General features: G+C 33.8%; 1 protein-coding gene and 1 long non-coding RNA gene across 2 annotated transcripts in view; one reads left to right on the top strand and one right to left on the bottom strand.

Moving 5' to 3' along the window:
* Positions 1–23,659, bottom strand: part of LOC115222631 (C-Jun-amino-terminal kinase-interacting protein 4) — a 206,196-nt gene that overhangs the window by 160,647 nt on the left and 21,890 nt on the right. The gene's annotated exons all lie outside the window — the stretch shown is intronic.
* LOC118767343 lies at positions 2,527–14,081 on the top strand. The gene is made up of 3 exons (XR_005003266.1): positions 2,527–2,652; positions 10,016–10,019; positions 14,070–14,081. It is a non-coding gene; the product is annotated as an uncharacterized LOC118767343 (long non-coding RNA).

Here is a 23,659-nt window from a genome sequence, read left to right on the forward strand (position 1 = left end):
ATTTCCCTTTGAGTGTTATGGGCTAGAAACTCAGTCATCATATGAGGTAATTTGCTATTAGAAAAGGATTACAAGAGTTCATACATCCAGGTAGAAACAGAAAAGTCAAAATAAGATTGTTCTACAATTATGAAATGAAATTCTGAGATCACTAGTTTAATGATCCATAATAGTTGTATAGCCCCAAGACAAAACTTCACTCAGCAGACCTTGAAAAGATTCCAGCAGTAACCATATTCTTTTTCTTTTTTTTCGGACATAGTATTATGCACTATATTTCATTAACTGTATAATGTGATATGAGAACAATTTGGCTGTTATTTCTTGTATTTCATTAGTAGTGCTAGACTATGTCCATGAGAAATCGACAGTCGAGCACATTCTTAAATGTGCTGGACACAGAGGAAAGAAACAATGCTATTTAATGAATTTCCTCAACAGGTCTGCATCTACACAAGTTCCATCACCATAACACTAAAATATGGAATCTTATAAGATTTGTGGGACAGATAAAAGTGAATGTATTAACATTGTAAGAAGATTGTTCTTGTTAAATTCTCTGTTACCTCTAAAAGAAGACCTGTGACATATGAATATATTTGTTAACCATCTATTTCTGTCAACTATACTGTTTAATAATTATATATTTTAAGACTGTAGCTTTCTTCTATTTAAATACAACCACTCTCGGAGTGGTTGGCATTAGGAAGGGCATCCAGCTGTAGAAACTCTGCCAAATCAAGATTGGTGCCTGGTGCAGCCATCTGGTTCGCCAGCCCTCAGTCAAAATCGTCCAACCCATGCCAGCATGGAAAGCGGACGTTAAACGATGATGATGAGGAGGAGTTTTTACAGGGAGATTTGATTGTTGAGTTACTCTTTACTCTTTTACTTGTTTCAGTCATTTGACTGCAGCCATGCTGGAGCATCGCCTTTGGTCGAGCAACTCGACCCTGGGACTTATTCTTTGTAAGCCCAGTACTTATTCCATCGGTCTCTTTTGCCGAACCGCTAAGTGACGGGGGCATAAACACACCAGCATCGGTTGTCAAGCAATGCTAGGGGGACAAACACAGACACACATAGATATATATATATATATATATATATATATATATATATATATATATATATGACAGGCTTCTTTCAGTTTCCGTCTACCAAATCCACTCACAAGGTATTGGTTGGCCCGGGGCTGTAGCAGAAGACACTTGCCCAAGATGCCACGCAGTGGGACTGAACCCGGAACCATGTGGTTGGTTAGCAAGCTACTTGCTACACAGCCACTCCTGTGCCTTAGTTAGTAAATATTTCTATACTGAAACTTCACTAGTTCATGTAGCTCCTATTATAAAGGCAGCAGGAAGTTCATTGAGAGGAAATTTTGGTGCCACATAGAGTAAGATCATTTGACAACTTGGAACCTTTTATTTGATTGTGTGTTCCTTTATTTTGAAAGCTCTGTGTAAATTGGACAAGAAAGATTTGGCTATTACACAAAACAGTTCTAATAAAAATGTAAAAATGACCTCATCAACTCTTAAAATGAACAAAAAGTGGCTATCAAAACAAAGCATTTTCATTAGATAATTAAAAAGAGTGTGTTTCTTTGACAGATCTGGCAAAATTAAAGACAACAAATAATTTCTAGAAACAGAAGCACCCGGCATTGCCCAGGAATTAAATTTTTCCTTATATATTGGAAGAAAAAAGCAAAATATGTTGTATAGAAATTTGTTATTCTAAATTCAATCTATTCTTCAATTGGGATAAAATTTATTCTTTAATTGGGAAATCAGTTCTGAATTCATAATACAAAATAAACGAAAATACAAAATTTACCACTTTTATGCTAGAGCAACCAACATAAAAGTGACCATGAGAAAAGCAAGCCAGTAGATTTCAAAGACTGACCTTGAGCTTTATTAATAGACATTGCAAAGCAAAGTCGCACTGGGAACTGTGTTCATTTGAACACAAATGGCATGCCTATTGGCTTGATTGGAATTCTTGGAATGATAGCCTTTTCCCCAGAGGCACATCCATTGATGATAGCTTCTGTCACATTAGGTGACCATGTCTTCACAATCAACCTTGTCCCATTGCATAATTTAGGAAGATCTAAATTTCTTAGAAGCATTATTGGGACTCCCACCTTCAGAAAAAGTTTCTGTGGAGGAGTTCCAGGTGGCTCAAGAGAATTAAGGAAGGACTGAATAAATTGATTTGGACTCCTTAATGACTGTTGGAATCTCATTCAATTCATGGTTAATCTTTGCTACTCTCTTTTTTTAGAGCAAAAATTGCCATTTCACACAACAATTTATGTGAATTATAATTATTACTTAAGTCTGGCAATACTCTGTTCTTCAAATTCAGTTGGGAAATTCCCCATGATAGCAATATGAGCCAAACTGATATCACCATTCCCATCAAATGGTACTTTCCCCATTTCCTAATTGGAGGAACCAGGTTGAAAATTGTTTTGCACATTGGTCCCCATGGAATAAAGGTCACACATTAGTATTGAAGGAGAATTTCAGTACTTTATTCCATAGGTATGAAGACTTAATGCATACTTTTATTTCATCAGATCTTGTTCGTCTGGGAATGACTGGTAATGTCTGTCTGAAGTCTCCAGATAAAACTAATGTAATCCCTCCCATAGATTTATTGTTGCCTCTAATGACCTGTAAGGTCTTACCAAGAGCTTCCATTGCACCTCTATGTGACATGGTGCATTCACCCCAAATGATAAATTGGCATTTAAAAGCAGAATGAGTTGTTTGTCCCCCTGGGAGAATGGTGGCAGCAAAGCCAGACAATGGTACAGCAACTGCAATTCTTTTTGCTACCTTACCTTGGAGAGAGGCAATGTTACAAATGTTTTACCTGTGCAATCAGGAGCATCAAAAAAGATAATTCCTCTGCTTTTTTCTGGCGATTGTGGAATGCTGCACACATGCGCACACACACAGATATATATATATATATATATATACAAACAGTATCAAACATCAGATGAAATGGACATGTGTGAGAGAGAGCAAGAGAAGGGGTGTGTTGTCATGTATACGTACATACATAAATTGGCATACATCTTTCTGGTATGCATGTGTGCGGGTGTATGTAAGAGAGAGAGAGAGCCACTTAAACATCACTCCCTCTCTCATGCACACAGAAAAAAAGATGTATGCATATGTATTTATGTATGTATGCATACATGACAACACAACCCTTCACTCACACACACATACATACATAAATCTATACATACATGCAAAAACACACATGTGCATGTGTGACTGACTACAAATACATAGAGCTGAATATGGTGTGCAAAAAGAAAATTAATTTTTACGGAAATTAACGAAGTGTGCGAGTTCAAAATGAAATCAAATCTGGAGAGAGAGAGGGGGAGAGAGAGGGGGTGTATACTGCAAACAATGAAGGACATAAATAGGGAATTAAATAAATCGCAGAAATAAAAACACATTAAAAACTATCTTGTACCGAATATTTAAATTTGTGAACTTCATAAATATTTCTTTCAGTAATTTATCATAGTTGTTTACAAATAGCAAACATTAAAATAGAGAGTGAGACAGAGCCGTTTATACGTCAATACTGGAAAGTGACATTGGGAAACCTTTTTAAAGAAGTGAATCATAAATATAAAGCAATATTTTTTTTTTTTTAATAAAAAATCAAAAATCAAATGAAGACCTTATATGTCTGAAGTCAAATTATTCATGCATCATAAGTATGGAAGTAATTGAAGACATTTTCACGTGAAAAGTGAATACACACACACACCTCTACTTTATATATTAGATGAAAATCAAAACTTAATATCTTAGATAACGACGATAAAGCAAACACATTTTAATGATTTAGACCAGGTCAGTATGACCCCGAAGGGTCCATATATTGAGAGGTCTACACAACAAAATAAGTTGGGGATTCACAATATTTTAACAGTGTATCCATTTCACCAATTCCCAACCCTTAATTTTTCAAATTTGAAAATGAACTCAAAGACTATTTTGCTTTAACCTTCATAACTGAACAATAATAATCACTGACAACATGAGAGGAAGTCATCCTCAAACTGGAAGCCTGATCTAAACTCTTGCAATGGAGTGGATTCTACTAAAAGCACCCTGGGAACCAAATAGTGGTTAATCTCAGCAACTGATTAAGTTTATCACTCAAAATATTAAAATTTCAACAATATGCAGCTTTAGCTGGGTATTCTCATGGAATTGTTGCTCAAATGAAGTCTTTTAATGAAGAAAAAACTGCTACCAGAATCCTATTCACACATACAGTATGGAGAGAACTAAGTTAAGAACCCTTGTCTTCAGTGTTAATGCAATTTTTAATTGTCCCACTTAATAAACGGTGAATGGTACCAGTACAAAATAGACATGAAGTAGCCAGCTGTAAAAACCTCTATCAAATATTCTACCCAAGAATTGGAATTCTATATAAAAAGCAACAATAAAAAATTTATTATTTTCTTTAACTGAACTTGGAACCAAAACATTAGGTCTTAATTGGTTTTAAAATTCTGGCCATATGATTCTAGGTTCAGTCTCACTGTTTGGCACCTTCAGCAAGTGTCCCCTACTATAGCTTCAGGCCAATCAAAGCCTTGTGAGTGGATTTCATAGACAGAAACTGAAAGAAGCGTGTGTCCATCCCTCCATCACTTGATAACAGCTGTTGGTGTGTTTACATCCATGTAACTTAGTAGTTCAGCATAAGAGTCCAAACGAATAAGTATCAGGAATGAAAAAAAAAGGACCAGGGTAGATTCATTTGACGAAAGTTCAAGGCAGTGCCCCAGCATGGTCACAGTCTAATGGCAAACAAGTCAAATAAATGGTTAGTCGTTGCTGATCCCTTAAAAGTGACAACACAGGTCAAGTGCTGTGTTGTCAACACAAACGCTGAAGAAAATATCTACCATTATTGACTAGAAAGTCACTTGACAAAGAGTTCATATCCTGGTAAAATGGATTTCATCTTTCATGCCTCCAGACTTTACAAAATAGATACCTGTAATGCAAATGGGTTTGATTCAATAAAATATATTCTTTCTTCTATAAAACTGATATTGTTATAAAAGAAATCATGCCAGTAGGCCGTGTCAATTCTTGGCTGTTAAACCTAGAATACAGGCGTATAGGGTACAGTTGTCAAATTTTGGTTTTCATGCTAGATGACCAAATGCAGTGGGCAGAGATATTACATCAAGTTTTGCCAAAAGCTTGGTGATACTCAAGCTCAAACCATCTACAAGATTCAGCATGCCTTTGGTGATGATTCCATGGCTAAAATATCTCAGCTCAAGGAGTGCTACAACTGCTTCAAACTTGACAGCATCTCAGTGGCGAATGAGGCACACTAAGGCAGGCCATCCATAAGCCAAAACAAGGAGTCAACTGAGAAGGTTCAGCAAACAGTCATGGAAGACTTGTGTAAAAATCAAGAAAATTGCTTACAAAGTGGGAACAAGTACAAGATCAGTGCATTTCATTTTAATGGTGGATTTGTGCATACATAGAGCGTCAGCAAAATTCATCCCTAAAGTGCTGGCAGAGCAGGAGAAGCAACTCTGAATGGAAATCACTCAGGACATGCTGAACTATACAAACCGAACCACAACGTTCAGGCCTAAGTACACAGAATAATCATTCTAGAGGGAATAAGAGAGAGAAAGAGAACAGTTGGGGCTAACTGAATAAAAACAGAGCAGCAAATGTAGCCATTGTAAAGAACAGTAACAAGTGAAAATATTGTTAAGATTTGACCTAAAAATTGTCTTGACAGAAGAAATTAAAAGTTTTCTAGTATAAGACACACAAAAGAAAGAGCAACAAAATGTAAAGACAGAAATGGAAAAAGAAAGGTGACAAAGAAATAAAGAAAAATGAAATAAAGAAAAACAAACTGTAGAAATTAGCAATGGCTGCTGCTACTACTACTACTATCACCACCACCACCACAGTATTAAAACTGTCAGCTGAAGAAATTTCAGCAAGATACATTAGGGGCTAAAAACTTCTAAAAATAAAACCCAGGACTGTTTTATTTCTTATGTATTTCTGGGAAGGGGGGTTTAATTTCAAAATTTGTTTTAAAAAAAAAAAATTAGCATAATGTAGAACATTGCTATGTTCCACTTTCTGCAAGTTCTGTAATACTAGAAAATAAAAACTCATTTGGATGAAGTTATTTACTACTAAAAGTTATAGTACAGCAGAAGTATAGAATGCGAAATGGATTAAATGCTCGACAGCAGCTAGTTTTGATCCCTCAGTATTCTCAGTTAAAAATTTTACCATGGTCATTCTGCAGTGTCAAAATAAGCACAAGTAGTAATTATACTGATTAAATTGACTAGAGATTTCATTTCTAAAAAGAAGTCTTCTGCTCAGTTTCAGAGAAATATATTAATAGGGATTTGTATATATTACCACCAGCTGAGATGAAGTGTCTATAGCCACAACTGGTGGAGGGATGTATATTATCTACTGGGGAGGGGGGTTGTATATTACTACCAACAGGGAAAGGGGCTGTATATTACTGCCAACTAGAGAGGCGGTTGTATATTACTAGAAACATATATGACCAGTAATTGGTAGGTGGATATAACTACCAGATAAAGTAGAGAAATGAACAAACCACATGATCATCACCAGCATTTTTATTATTACTTCTGCTATCAGCACCACAACTCTTCCAACTTGTGCTTAACCATCAGTACCACTTCACATACCCTACTATATCTTTTAGTGAGAGATTTTCTGCTCATTTGTCTGTCCCTCTTTATACTGATCTCTACATCTAGGGAAGTGACATTTTTTTATAACTAGTCTGTTGGAGTAATTGTTTTTAGCAATAATCATTATAGATAGATATTATAAGATGGATTGAACATGCTATATTACATATCACTATAATTATTTCAACACATCATCCAGCAGTTCATTGTTGAATGTTACATATATTATAAATAATATTGCATTAAATAATATCACTCAGTAATAGTGACATGCATCTCTGCAGTTGAGTAGAGTAAAAGGCTTTTTACTCTACATGTAATAAAGCATGTTCAGTCCATCTCTTAATATTTTGGTATATACTCTATGGATATTTATGGATTTCTACATGTTCATCTAGAGCAGAAGTCTCACTATATGAAAGCATTTAGTAGTCAATACCCACAAAGGAACTTTGGAAAGCATTCAATAAGATCTCTTTTTACCCAGATTTTATTAAAATACTATACACACACACACACACATATATATATATATATACACACATACATACATACACACACAAACATAGTATATACATGTGTGTGTGTGTGTGTGTGTTTGTATACACACATATACACACACTCAGAGTTTGGTATCTATGTTTATAACTTACAAAAGAAGCCTTGAAAAATTTGAAGATATATTTAAAATTATGCAGAATTGGAGTTGGACAATTCTCTAAATTTTCTCAGACTTTACTAGAAAAAAAAAAGGAGAATGGTAAACATCAAACAAAATCCTAAAAACAAATAATGAGCAAAAGAGAGAGAAAGGGCACTATACACACACACTTCAAATGAAAGTGTGCGTTTATATGAAGCACTTTTATAATTTGCAACTTAAAATTCTCACTGACACAAAATCTCCACCAAAGTCAACTTGCATTTATGTAAGACAAGAACAAATGCTTGACATAATGGAATTGGTTCAATTAACTATCTCTCCTATAAACTATATGGCTCATGTGACAATCATTATTATAATTATCAATATTTTTTTGTTGTTGTTTTTGTTTTGTTCCCATAGAAGCACTACAGGAGTATAGTATAGTACTTCTATACATCATTGGGCAGTTTCTCCTACCATGTCCATCATTCTTACTATTAATCACTTTTCTGATTGTTATTAAAACAAAAGAGGCTGAAAGAATGATGACTTGAAACAAAATGCAATACCTGATTAAGTAAGAATTAAACTTGTGAACATGCAGTCAGTAAACCAACAGTCTGGACTACCTACAAACTGAATTATCGGATCTGATTTAAAGCTTGCCTAACTACACAAGAGCAAAAAGAAACTAAAGATGATTCCTTTGTATATGTTTTATGTAGACACAAGCAATATATTTCAAGTTTCACTGTGACACAAGCAGCATTAAGAAAGATAAGATAAAATGTAATGTCCATTCTTTTCTTTTCATGAGTGTTACAGCTATACTGTGGTGATATCAGATATCATATCATGATAAGGGAATGTATTTCTATAACCTACTGATTAAATAATGTTGTCAAGCACATGAGGCAGAATAATTCTTGATTATTTGTGAGTAATATTTTTTATCTTACTAGGAAATATAATCCAACTTAAATCTGGTCTATTATCATTACACAGGATATCAAATGTTAAAACAACTAAAATCATCAAAATACAGTAGCCAATATAGTTACAAGAGTATTCATTTATTACTTATCCTCCACCTTACTCCATAATCAAAGAAACAATACTGGATGTGGGCAATGGTAGAGTTTATAACAAATTATGCTCCAGTTTATAACCAAATCTACAAAGTTACAATGGACATCTTCAAGGATACATCACTTCAATTTCACCATGAAAATATTCTTGTGAAAGATATGCAGATCATAACTTCTAGTTTCTGAACTTTAATAAATCCAAGGATATATCTACCTAGTGAAGACAATGTGACATCACTAATATGGTGCAGTGAGCCTCTTTCACCATATAGTATTTCAGAACACCCATCCCACACCCACCACTCAAAAATGCTTATTTTAACCAAATCAAAGTTAATTTCGTGCAGAGGTTTATCACATTCTTATATCATCCTATACAGCATATGTCCCTTAAGATATTTGTGTAGACTACTGTTGCTTTGTAAAAATTTGTTGAAATCACAAAAATGTATCAAGAATGAATGAATGTAACGAGATATTGGACCTTGCTTCAGACATTGCTTACATTTCTGCTCACTGGTAACATCCAACTCCTATTGTAATCTCAAGTACTTTTTTTTTTTAAAATATGTTTCAAATATAATTATTGTATCCAGTTTATATATTTTAAGGAAAATTATGACCCTTTTAAATACCAAACAAAATCCCTCAGCACCCAAATGATATATGATGCACCTTTATGACCTTAAAGCACACCCAAAGGAGTATTACCGTCTATGCTGAGAAGCATTATAACAAATATCTAGCTGTGTTCAGAAGTATGTGTCTAAATATCATAAATATGGAATAATATATCATTTCTCTCTAGAATAAGATTTAAATCCTAGAAATTCTTTTGAAACCCAAAGAATATGAAACCCCAAGAAACATGAAATGACATAATTCCAGTTCTTTTACAAACACAGCAAAATAGTCTGAGCTTAAATATTTGCTGGATCTACATAATTTACAAAATGAGTTGTGTTGATATGTACAAACTAATTGATCAAAAAATTCATATAATTAAATTTTAAAAAGCTACATAGTATTTCAAAACAGGATGGTTATAATGGTTTTTACATGGGCTCACATCAAAAATTTGAAAGAATCAATTTCAATATATGCATTTTTTTAAAAATTCTATTGAGATAAGAAAAATAAAAGTGAAGTTGAACACAAAACTGGAATGAAATTAAATTTTGCAATATATTTAACGTCAAACCTTATTGTGTCTGCCATACATCTAATATAGAATTTGTTGTTTCATAATATCAAATGAAACCAACAGATTTTAATATCTTTCCTGCTACCAAATATTAATCTAAATAAATAGTTGGAATGGAGGAAATACAATAAAAATCAATAAGAAACTAAAAAGATATATTACCTTAGGCTCAATATTGAAACAATGAAGAATATTCCTTTCTTTTGAATGGAAAGATCATTTTGTATATGGAAGGTGAGTGTACATTGCAGGTACTTATTTTATCTTACCAGGAGGGATGAAAGATAAGTATAAAGTGTCTTGAATAATAACAAAACTAAACACAGACATCCCTGATGGTACAGATGTGTTGTGTTCTTGAAAATTTTGCTTCATCATGAAATGTCAAATTTCCCCCAATAATATACAAGTAACATGGCAGTCAAATGAAATTCAGTTTCATTTTACAGAAGTCCATGTTTCCACAAACATTTCACATCATTTCAGTAACATGAAGAATGCCAGTAACATGAAGAATGCCTGCATTCAAACATTTAGACTAGCAATTAAGTCACGGCAACCAATCTATTCTCTCTGGTACCCTTAAAGGAGAAATTCATTTACCTTTTATTTAAGTCATTTTACTGCAGCCATGTAGGGGCACCACCTTGAAGGATTTTAGTCGGATGAATCAACCCCAGTACTTTTTTGTAAATTCTATCAGTCTCATTTACCAAACTGTTTAAGGGACATAAACACACCAATACCAGTTGTCAAGTGATGGTGATGTTGGGGGACAAACAGACACACACCACGACAGGCTTCTTTCAGTTTCTGTCTACCAAATCCACTCACAAGACTTTGGTCATTCAAGGCAATAGTAGAAGAGACTTGGCCAATGTTCCACACAGTGAGACAGAACCCAGGGTCACGTAGTTATGAAACAAACTTCTTACCACAAAGCCACACCTGCAGGCATGAGTGTCTTTTGTTGCTCAGTCCCTGGTCAGCCTTATTCAAATAGAAGACTACGATCAAAGATGTTCCAACAGTAACCATTGCAAGTAGCTGGGAGGGGGACACATGATTGCATCATCTATTATGTTCTTTAATTATGAGTGTAAGGTTGAAAGTTTTTGCCATTTTTAGCAGGGTGAGTGATAACAGAAGCTCCCAAATTTGCTGTTGGTATTTCTGTTTATTAGGTGAATAGAGGATACCTCTTGTAAAGGTAGGAGATATAGTTAACTGATATCATTGTAGGGTTTCTTTCTGTCTAGGGTGTCAGAAACATAACTAAATATTATTGGCAGTCAAAATGAATAAGGTGCTATTAAAAATCTCAACCAGTAATCTCTAAATCTATGACTTCTAAACATTTTTAATACATGCCAAAAATGTGACTATGTACTATTTTTTAAAATGTCAATTTTTATGATTGGTTAGGTAGATTAGTTACAATATTGGAAAAAATGCTTTGCAGTATTTGCTTCAATTAACATTCTGAGTTCAAATCCCACTGAGGTCAACTCATCACACTGGATTCCGTGTCAGTCAAGTACTGTGATCAATAGTACTGACTGACACCCTTCCCCTCAAAATTGTGAACTTTGTGCCTAAAGCAAAAATCAAGGGCAGTGAGCTGGCAGAATCGTTAGCATGCTGGGCAAAATGCTTAGCAACATTTCATCCATCTTTATGTTCTAAGTTCCAATTCCACAGAGGCCAACTTTGCCTTTCATTCTTTCAAGGTTAATTGACTAAGTATAAGTTGAGCACTGGTGGGGTCAATGTACTCAACTAGGCCCCTGCCACCAAATTTCAGGCCTTGTGCCTATAGTAAAAAGGACTATTATTGCTGTTATATCAAGATCAGTTGATTAGCAATAGTAAATCATCAGTTCATATGCCCTGCATCCCTTTTACATTTTTAGTTAGAATCTTGCTGAAATTGACAACTTTTCATCCTTTGGAAATGAAAATAAGTTCTAGTCAAGATCTGGGCCTACACACTGAATTCTTCACTTCCAAAACATAGCTTTACCATCATCATTATAAATGTCATTATTATTATCATCATCATTATTATTTAGTTTCATGAACAGGTGTAGTGTCCGAAGCATATTTGTGGGATCAATATAAATAATGTTCACCTTGAACCTCTTCACTCCACTGCCTGTAAGAAAAACAAAAATCATGGGAGAGGAAGAGGTTCCAAGGGGTTGCAATCCCGAGAAAAAAAAGATTGAGTTATGTTGTCTGAAGAAGATAAAACCAAGCAAGCATAAGATATAACTTGATAGTTCAAAAGGGAGTGAAGACCATTATATTTTGCATGTGGTAAAGTTTGTCCACAGTACTCTGCCATCTGCACCAAATCCATTATTTTACTTTAGTTTATATATATTGATGAATGGCAGATCACTTCTATTCAACATTAATTTTGTGACCAATTAAGATTCCTTAGTTCTATTATGTCAATGACTAGCTTGAAATAATAGTTCTCACTGCAATGTGAAATAACCGGAGCAGAATACTGCAGCAGTTATGAATTAGGTACTGAAAGTGAACCTGATCTATTACACTAATCACTAACTTTCATAGATAGAGGAACCTGTAAAATGCAGGATTCACAGTCAGAAGCCAAATATTGGTAATTAAACCACACCCCTTCATCATTCATTTAAAATAGGAACTCCAATTTCCATGATCCATTTGTTCAAGTTCCATTAAAATGGGTAATATGAATAACTCAAAACTTCTTTGGAAAAGTTTGAACTCTAAACTATAGGTAAAAGTTTTCAAATTTCAAAACCAAGCCACCTATGATGAGTTAAGACAGCTTCTATGCGGTTGCTCAGACCTGCTATAAATAGCAGCCAAATCTCCCTTGCATGACACCCTACCACATTATAAACATAGTACACATTGGATAATTTAGACCCAGAGACAATGTCTGGGGAGGGGGACATCAGGCACCTTTGTCATTGGTTTATTCAATTGCAACCATTCTGAGATCCAAGACAAAAACATTAGCCAGATGCATATGTGAAATCATCTTTACTGGGCATTAAACTTGTTCAGTTTAATATAAATCTCTATAAGTCTGTCTAAATCTACCCTCATAATGACACTGAAGCACTCACAGGCACTGGTCAACTTGAAGCTATAGTACAGGACACTTGCTCAACATATATTGAGCACTTCCATGTTTTTGTATAAAACAAAAATGCTTGTGTGTGTCAGTAACAATGTTATTAAATCCATACCATAGTTTTATCCAGATATTTGAACAGATCATGAATAAAATTTACTGTTATCCATTTGAATAGCCATATATTACCAGAGCATCGATTAAATCTCATATCGACACTTTACCAACAATGTTTATTGGCCACTTTGTTATGTGCATAAACCCCAACAAAAACATTTTCACCTGGCAACTGAAATTCATGTATTCTCAAATCATTTTAAAATTATCAAAAAGTATATAATGATTAGATTATTATACACTTTGTAGTTAACTAAGCAGGTTTCTATAACTCTTTCTGCCTTTAAATTACTACAAAGCTGAAATATGACAAATCCATTTCACTAATTTATAGATAAGCTGATCATAAAATAAGATTAAAATTTAGGTTTTAACAATGCAAAATCATTTATGTTTTTGTTCTTTATTAATAAATTCTCTGTAGATTAAATATATATATTTTTTCTTTAATATGCAATTGACAGTTTTTAATTTTTCATAGTGACTTTAAAATTATTTTTACAATTTGGACCGATTTTCAGTTCCATAGATAAGGTTGTAATTAGGTCTTCCATTTTTCTGGCTTGAATTATTTTCTAGAATAATACAGACTTGAACAACTTCATCCATTTCAAACAGTATATTTGTCTTCATTAACTCCTGCCAGGATGGAAAATGGATGTTAAATGATGAGACTATATATATGTTCTTTTATTCCTATACTTGTTTCAGTCATTTGACTGTGGCCATGCTGGATCACTGCCTTTAGCTGATCAAATCAACCCCATGACTTACTCTTTGTAAGTCTAGTAGTTATTCTATTGGTTTCTTTTGCTGAACCACTAAGTTACGGGGACGCAAACACCAACATTAGTGTCAAGGGATTGGAGTGGGAAGACACACATACATGACGGGCTTCTTTCAGTTTCTGTCTATCAAATCCACTCACAAGGCTCTGGTTGGCCCAAGGTGCCACGCAGTGGGACTGAACCTGGAGCTATGTGGTAGGGAAGCAAGCTTCTTACTACACAGCCACTCATGTGCCTATATATATATATATGTATGTATGTGTCCACACACATAAATTTTACACACACATACAGTTTCAGATATTTCCATAGTTAAAATTCAGCATGCTAACCTTTATTCTAACTCCAAATATTCTATACACCATGTAATATGATGGGGTTATAAATCAAATGCCAAATTCTATTCCTTCTCCCACCCCAAAAAATAGACAGTTAAAAACCATGTGCAACAGAAAGGTCATTTGTCTCAATGTGTGTGTGCGTGTCTCAATGCATCTTGTGATGAAACAGAGGAGAGACCCATTGAAGAATAATGAATAAGTAAACTAATCCAAGCAATATGTACAAGCTTCTCACTTTGTTTACTAAACAGAACTATCTCCTCCAGTGGTAACCACAGTACCATAAAATGAGATTCGTAATCTGTCTTTGTTAAAGGAGGTTTTAAAATGGGAGCATATCTTATGTATACAGAACCTATATCTAAACTTATGAACTGTATATGTGAGTTCTATATGACCTAATATATGTACCTCAATGTTCCACAGGCACATACATACATGTAACTAAGATGGGTTCCATCAGAACAGATGAACTCCACATAGGGTATCTAGGGCAGGGTCCACCAAGATGAGTAACATCCAGCTCTCTCCAAGCAGAACCATACCCATATTCAAAAGCTCTGAAATCACAAGAAACATCTGCCAGTCATACAAGGAGTTGTAAAGGGAGCTTCTATGCACCTATTCAACTTGCTAGAAATAGCAACCAAACTCCAGATCACACCCTACCATCTTTAAGAAAAAGACACTGAAAACTCAGATCTTAAATTTACGCTATGCTAAAAAAATAAAACAACAAAGAGGGTTGTTATAGCTGGAATGCCTTTGAACTTAAATTTACGGAACCAGAGCTGGGGCTAAACAACAATAGTAACCTAAATTTATACATATTTACACAGCATAAGCAATACTAGTAAAAGGATTTGAACTAACAACCCACTGCAGCTGGTCATCTGTGGATCTCTAAATATGTCCCTACATTGTGAGTATGAATTAAAAAATAATATATAAAGCTTAAGAAATATTTGCCACATTACTATGAAAAATGTAAATGAATGAAAATGATTTTTCCCTAAACATATGGTCTGTATTTAAATGTACTTTGTACAGTTAACGTTGCTAATATCTGAAAGATACCATGTTGGCATATGACTATGTGAAAGTACTTTCATTGTATTTTTGTGTTTCATATAAAGTTGATTTTATTTTTTTCTGCCACCCAAAGTTCATCTTGTTTAGGGCTAGGATACATACTTCAATATCCAAATAGCTTAGTTATTAATGATTACAAAAAAAAAGTCCAAGCTTCATTAGTTTCTGACATACTTAAAAACAAAATAAGAAACAAAAAACACTCAAACTCGTTAGAACAGAAGCAGTTCTTCCTCCCACTCCACCCACCAGAATGATAGTACTGCAAAATAATTAGTTTAAGAAACTTAAAGAAAAAGGAAACTTCCTTTTCACAAATAGCTCTGTAGTCCACAATGGTTCCATTTCACAAAACCTGTGGGTGTGTGGGTGTTAATGGCATTGGCACTTTAGTCTGATATTAGTGACATTAAATTGAATAAGAGAAACTACTACTACATGAACAAGACTATCACATGTTAATCTCTCAGTAATGACTGCTATTTTCCAGACAATTAAAACCGAGACAAAGTAGCATTTGGTTCTTTGGACCAAAAAGTCAAAGTTCCTGTAGTGAATAGTCTTAAGTCTCTCATACATAGTTTGAAGATATATTGAAGGAGAAAAAAAAATCTTGTAAACTACAGTGCTGCTAAATTTTGATTAAACACCCCCCCACACACACACACACACACACACAAAACCCACGCCACACCATCCTCATTGTTTAAGAGCTTGCAGAGTTGGCACACAGTTACAGAAAATGCTTCTTGTGATTAGCAATTAGCAAAAACATTAAGATGTTTTAAAATGGAAATGTTCCACCAAAATGTTAATTGCAGATATCCAAGTGGGTGTGTCACATCTAAGTCCTCCAGAAAATAAAATTTATCATTTTTATGTTAACCAATAATGCCAGTTTTTACATATTTAGATATTTACATCAGACATGCAATTAACCCTACATGTCTGGAGAGAAGCAAATGTGATCAATAAATCCAGCACACAAGCAATTTGATCCACACTTCTAAGTGTACCATTTGAAAAAAAAAAAATTTTCATAGTGTGTAATAGTCAGTAATAGATTTGCAATATATATTATATACCTTATGTCATCTTAATTTAAATGTTTATAGCTACTGACTATGTATATCAGCAAAAAAAAAAAAAAAAAAAAAAACAACTGTACACTTGGAAATAACTTGTGTAAATACAATTTTACATAATGTTCTGTATATTCAGACTGATGATTTCTGAATAGCAAAGCAGCATGTTGCTTGGAGAAACAAACAATATGAGTAACTACAGTTTTTTGAAAAATCACATGATTATCCAGAAGTTATTTCAATTCTGCAGAGATTGCAGTTTACACATACTTTGGTAGTTAATACTGTGAATATAACTTTTTACTGTTAACATGGGTTTAACAATTTTAGATAAGAATGTGACTCACACTCTGGCTAATCTTCATTTTATCAGTGAAGCCTAGCTCTGTAAGACTTGACTGAAATATCCTAGCGTTTGTCTTAAAAAGTCTGCCATAATCTTGTAGAATCTTTAACCAGCTTATAGTTAATATTTAGAACTCTCATTTTCAACATGTTCATACTTCCACTAAATGCTTTGCAACCAAACCAAAGTTCCTAGTCATTTTCTTAAGTCACTTGTACAAAAAATATGCAACATACTGCACTTATCTGAAGAACTTTCAAAATTGGACATTCAGACAGTTCTATATTTTTTAAATCTCCCTCTCCCTCCCTCTCCCTCCCTCCCCCTCTCCCTCTCCCTCTCCCTCAGAAAGACTGGTTGTCAAATAAACTGATGAAAGTATGAAAAAATTTCCACAATAAAAAGCACAGTTTACTGTTGAGAAATTAAGATTAAAAAGAGAGGAATGCCACATGTATAATAATAACAACCCAACAAGACAAATCAGCAAGATGAAAATTAAAAAAAAAAAAAAATCACCAAAGCATCAAGCTTTCTTGAAACTATTAACAAGAATAGAGTAAAATCTGAAATCTAAGGAAATGGTGATCATTTCCATTCCATTCACAACAAATTAGTCAATACAAGACTTCAAGAAGTTCGTTTGCCATGATAGGTGTAGAATCTAAAATACCAGACCTTGCTCTTCATCTGAGAGTAGATGGAGAGTTGAAAAGTGATGTCTCTGAACTGAAGGCAAATATTGAACATACCAAGAAGATTTATATCTAAACTAATCTAACACTCTTGCAATTAGCAAGTTAAGTCTTTCACAGAACTTAGACATCCAATTTCTTATCCAGTTGTTTATAATAATTATTTACATGATAGGTGCAGGTATGTCTTAGTAATTAAGAAGTTTGCTTTCCAACTGCATGTTTTCAGTCTCAGCCCCACTTGGAAAAGTGACCATCTTCTATGGTCCCAGGCTAACCAAAGACTTGTGAGTGGATTTGGTAAACAGAAGGGAACGCATGTGTGTGTGTGTATGGATGAGAGTGCATGTGTGCGCCATTGTGTGATAGATGCAAATGAGTGTCACTATTGTACATGGTGTGGTCATTCATTTCTCATATCCTGCAAAAACAAGTCTGCCACGGGAAAATATTACCTAGCTTGGTTGGAAACAAGGACTGGCAACAGGAAAAAAAAATCAACAGTAGAAAATCTCCAATAAATTCCATCTGACCCAAGCAAGCACCAAAAAGAAGACATTAAGACGATAATATTGAAAGCAGTGGAAACAGTACCTCAGAAAACAAAATGCTTTTCAGTATTTAGTTACATCCTGCTATGCCAGTAGTTGTAAAACACTGCAAAGGATATCTAGATGTGCCTTGGATTTGTTTGTTTGGTTGGGTTTTTTTAAATAGGATTTAAGGCTTTAGAAAATTCATAATTGCTTGAGTATCTTGAAAAACATTTTGCTTCTACACAAATGTGACTGGTAAAATGAAGTAAACTAGTTTTCTGTATTTTTCTTTTCTAAATTAATAACTGTAAACAATTTAATTTTCCACACAAAATGCACTAGTGATTTTTAACTTTCTATACAAAGTCTTTTTTATATTTGATGTCTAGTGCACCACCAAGTGAAAAAAATTGAGAATTACTGCCTTATGCTCTGAGTTCAAAACTACCAACAGATGACTAGGCCCTTTTGGGACTGATAGCTTAATATACAGTGTTGGCTCATTATATCATCGTCATTTAGCATCCGTTGTCCATGCTTGTCTGAGTTGGGTGTTTTGACCAGGGCTGGCAAGCTGGAAGGCTGCACCAGACTTCAGTCTGATTTGGCATGGTTTCTATGGCTGGATGTCCTTCCTAACACCAACCACTCCAAGAGTGTAATGGATGACTTACGGCCACTGGCACAAGTGCCATTTGCATGACACTGGTATCTGCCATGACTGCAATTTTACTTGGCTTGATAGGTTTTCTCAAGCATGATGTAATGCCAAGATCTCGGTTATTACTTCTGTGAGGCCAAACACTTGAAAGGAGTTCTTCACATGCCACCAGCAAAAACCACTTTTGCCTCCGGGAGGCCCAACACTCAAAAAGTGCTTCATATATAAATATCAGCTTCAATCAATTTGTAGTCTTGTCCCATTATAAGGAGATCCATCTTGCATTTATTTTACTATAAGTAAAAGCAGAAACAAAGATGCAGCTGATATTCACAAATATCACCATCTTTAGGCAATATTTGTCATTTTAACCCCTCAAGCAAAGTTTCAGAACCTAGTTTTAGAATAAATTTTTTTTTTTAAATCTTATGCCAATTACAGAAAGGAGAAAAAAGAGGTCTGTGAGATAAAGAAAAATGCAAAGAAGAATTTTTGCATTGTGCTAAATGAAATAAATCCAAACTTCAGAAATGCCTAAAATTCAAAGACTTATTTTCTTACATTTATCTTTGTATGGCTTCTACATTTATTTTCATGGGTGAGAAGATTCTGCAAATTTAAGCAGAATTTTTTTTAATTAACTTATTTTCTGTTAAATTCAATACAAACCCAAACTGGTACAATATCTTTACTCATTTGTCACTAAACTGCACCGTGCCAGGGCACTGCTGTAAAGAATTTTCATTGAACAAATTAATTTCAGTACTTTTTTCTTTACCTAGCACTTATTCTACTTGTTGCTTTGGCTGAACTGTTAAGTTGTCAAGTGGTGGTAGGGGACAAACAGGCTTCTTTCAGTTTCCATCTACCAAATCCACTCACAAGGATATTGTAGAAGACACTTGCCCAAGGTGCTGTGATGCTGGATTGAACCCAGAACTATGTGGTTGGGAAGCAAACTTCTTACCATTACAGCCATGCTTGCACTTGTACTCCAAATTTTTCCAATTTTAATCAAAATTTGTCTCAAGATAAATGCAGGGTATTTTTGATGTATTGAAAAGCTTTTGTGAATCATTAGAAAAGTAGTCAAATATAAAAGGTAAAATATACTTCATTATGGTTGAACCTGTTATAGTTAATAACAGAAATAAGAGCATGGTTGTGTGGTTAGGGACTTTATTTCATAATCATGATTTAAGCTCAATATCACAGCATGGCATTTTCAGCTCATGTTTTCTATTAAAACCTCCAGTTGATCAATACACCTTGTGAGTGAAATTTGGTAGATAGACACTTCATGGAAGCCAGTAGTGTTCTATATTCCTTTTATGTCCCATAATTTAGTAATTCAATAAGAGATTAACGAAATAAGTATCAGACTTAATATGAACAGGAATCAATATAATCAACTAAACCCTTGGAGATGCTGCTGCAATCTAACGACTAAAACAAGGATAGAACAAAGGAGTAACCCAAGGATTAAATTTACAAAATTCTCTTGAGAGAAAGGTTAATTATACAACTTTGACACTGTGTGTGTGTGCACACACGCGCATGCGTGCATGCATGCATGCGTGCATGCATGCATGCGTCAGCTTTACCAGAAACTTGATTTCAACTAACTGATCAATAAGTAGCCAACTGCACTGGCTAAAGACCAAAGCATACAATTTTTTTTTTTTTAATTCTTGAAAAAACAAAATATGAACACATATATAAAACACATACAATCATTGTCAAAATGCTTTTCTCTTTACTGTCCTCTTGCACATGACCCAAATCTCATATTTGATTTATGAAATGATTTTAATAGAGCAAGAACAAACAAACTTGATGAGGTTCAAGATTAAAGTCCATTCCAAAAAACAGAGATTTCTGAGAAACAGAAGAAGAGAAAAGCAACTTTGTATGCTTCTAAATGAATGGTATATTTTTCAGATCCTAGCGTGCTTAAAACTGTTGAGTAAACCTAGACCACAATGAAATGTAGATAAATGTAAAAGAGAGGGAAAATTATAATTGATAGACAAGAGGAGACAAAGAAAAAAAAAAAAGGGAGAGGATGCAGACAGTCAAGAAAGAGAGGAATGTAGAGTTAGTTCATGTGAAGCAGAAACAGAAGGGGATGGAGAGTATACATAATTTCAGATAAAATGTCAAAAAAAAAAAAAAAAAAAAAAGACAGTAGCATACATTTAATGTAATGACCTGGAATACATTTTTAATCACAGCTGAATAATAAAATCTATTGTGCTAATGTTTACATATATATATATATATGTAGATATGCCACGAATGCATATACAAACACATACCTGGAGGCATATACAAATACATACACGAACACACACGCATATACACATACCTATAGACACAAACACTCAGACACACATACATATACATGCACACATACAGACACACCGATCTATAGATACATACCTATATATACACATATCTATATATACACATATCTATATACACACATACACATCTATATATACCTTTATATGTATATATACACACTACATACTATACATATACACACACACCTCTATACACACACACACACACCTTTATACACACACACACACACACACCTATATATATACATATATATATTAAACTTTTTAATACTTTTTGATAGTTATATATATATATTTTAAATTTTAATTTAGATTTAAATATATATTAATTTTAAATTTAAATAATTCAAATTTTTAAATTTTATATATTTTGTATATTATGTTAATTATTTTTAATTTCATGTTTTGGTTTGTTTTTCACTGATTTGCCTAATAGTGGTTTTATCTCTAAATCCTTAAAAATGTTTTAGCCCGAAGGCCACGGCCATGCTGGTGCATATATATATAGACAGATAGATAGAGAGGTGGGTGTGTGTGTATATATATATATATATAGATATGTGTGCATATATATGTAGGTGTGTGTGTGTATATATATGTAGGTATGTGTCTGTGTACATATACCTACCTATATATACACACACACACATACCTACCTACATATATATACATACATACACAACTATATATACATACCTATACACACACATGTACATACATATATACATATAAGTACATACATATATACATATAAGTACATACATATAAATACATACATATAAATACATACATACATATAAATACATACATATAAATACATACATACATATAAATACATACATATATACATATAAATACATACATATATACATATAAATACATACATATATACATATAAATACATACATATATACATATAAATACATACATATATACATATAAATACATACATATATACATATAAATACATACATACATACATATAAATACATACATACATACATATAAATACATACATACATACATATAAATACATATATACATATAAATACATATATACATATAAATACATATATACATATAAATACATATATACATATAAATACATATATACATATAAATACATATAAATACATATATACACATATATACATATAAATACATATATACATATAAATACATATAAATACATATATACATACACATATATATACATATATACATACATACACATGTACATACACATAAATACATACATACACATGTACATACACATAAATACATACATACACATAAATACATACACATGTACATACACATATAAATACATACACATGTACATACACATATAAATACATACACATAAATACATACATATATAAATACATACATATATACATATATATACAGACATGCATATATACATATATATACAGACATGCATATATACATACACATGTACATACATATACATAAATACATACATATATACACATAGATGCACACACACACATATATACATACACATACACACACATACATATATATATACACACACGTGCGTACACACACACACATACGCACACACACACGCACACACACACACACACACACACATATACACACATACATATACACACATACATATACACACATACATATACACACATACATATACACACATACACATACACACATACACATACACACATACATATACACACATACATATACACACATACATATACACACATACACATACACACATACACATACACACACACACATATACACATACACATACACACACCCATGCGCGCACACACGTGCACATACACACATACATATACATACATAAATATATATATATATATATATATACATGCATGCATATATACATACATGCACATACACATGCACATACACACATACATACACACATATATACATACACATACACACATACATGCACACATACACATGCACACATATATACATACGTACACACATATATAGATACATACCTCTGCTGATGACAAAGTCCCTCTTGCTTAGAATAAAAGGCAGACTGTATGACGCATGTGTGCAAACAGCCATGCTACATGGCAATGAAACATGGGCCGTGACTACTGAGGACATGCGTAAGCTTGCAAGGAATGAAGCCACTATGGTTCGATGGATGTGTAATGTCAATATGTATACATGACAGAGTATACGTGACCAGAGAGAAAAGTTGGATTTAAGAAGTATCAGATGTGGTGTGCAAGAGAGACATCTGCGCTGGTATGGCCATATGTTGTGAATGAATGAGGACAGCTGTGTGAAAAAGTGTCACACCCTAGCAGTTGAGGGACCCTGTGGAAGAGGTAGACCTGGGATGAGATGGTGACACACAACCTTCGAAAATTGGGCCTTACCGAGGCAATGACTAGTGACCAAGACCTTTGGAGACATGCTGTGCTTGAGAAGACCTGACATGCCAAGTGAGACCATAGCCTGTGGCCTATGCCAGTGAGTGTAACCAGCCCACTTATGAGTACCCCTCATTTATTGGACAATAAACTTTGCTTGCGAAGACCCATAGAAGCAAGTGAAATCAAAATCGCTGACATGGCCGATGACAGTACAGCCTGATTGGCACTTTTGCCAGTGGAATGTTAAAAGCACATCCGCGAATGATCATTGCCAGGGGCGTGGATTGGCAGGTAAAAAGTACCATTTGAGTGTGATCATTGCCAGCATCGCCTTACTGGCACGTGAAAAACATT

Source organism: Octopus sinensis, linkage group LG20 (assembly GCF_006345805.1).
Source record: "Octopus sinensis linkage group LG20, ASM634580v1, whole genome shotgun sequence".
Taxonomy (NCBI): domain Eukaryota; kingdom Metazoa; phylum Mollusca; class Cephalopoda; order Octopoda; family Octopodidae; genus Octopus; species Octopus sinensis.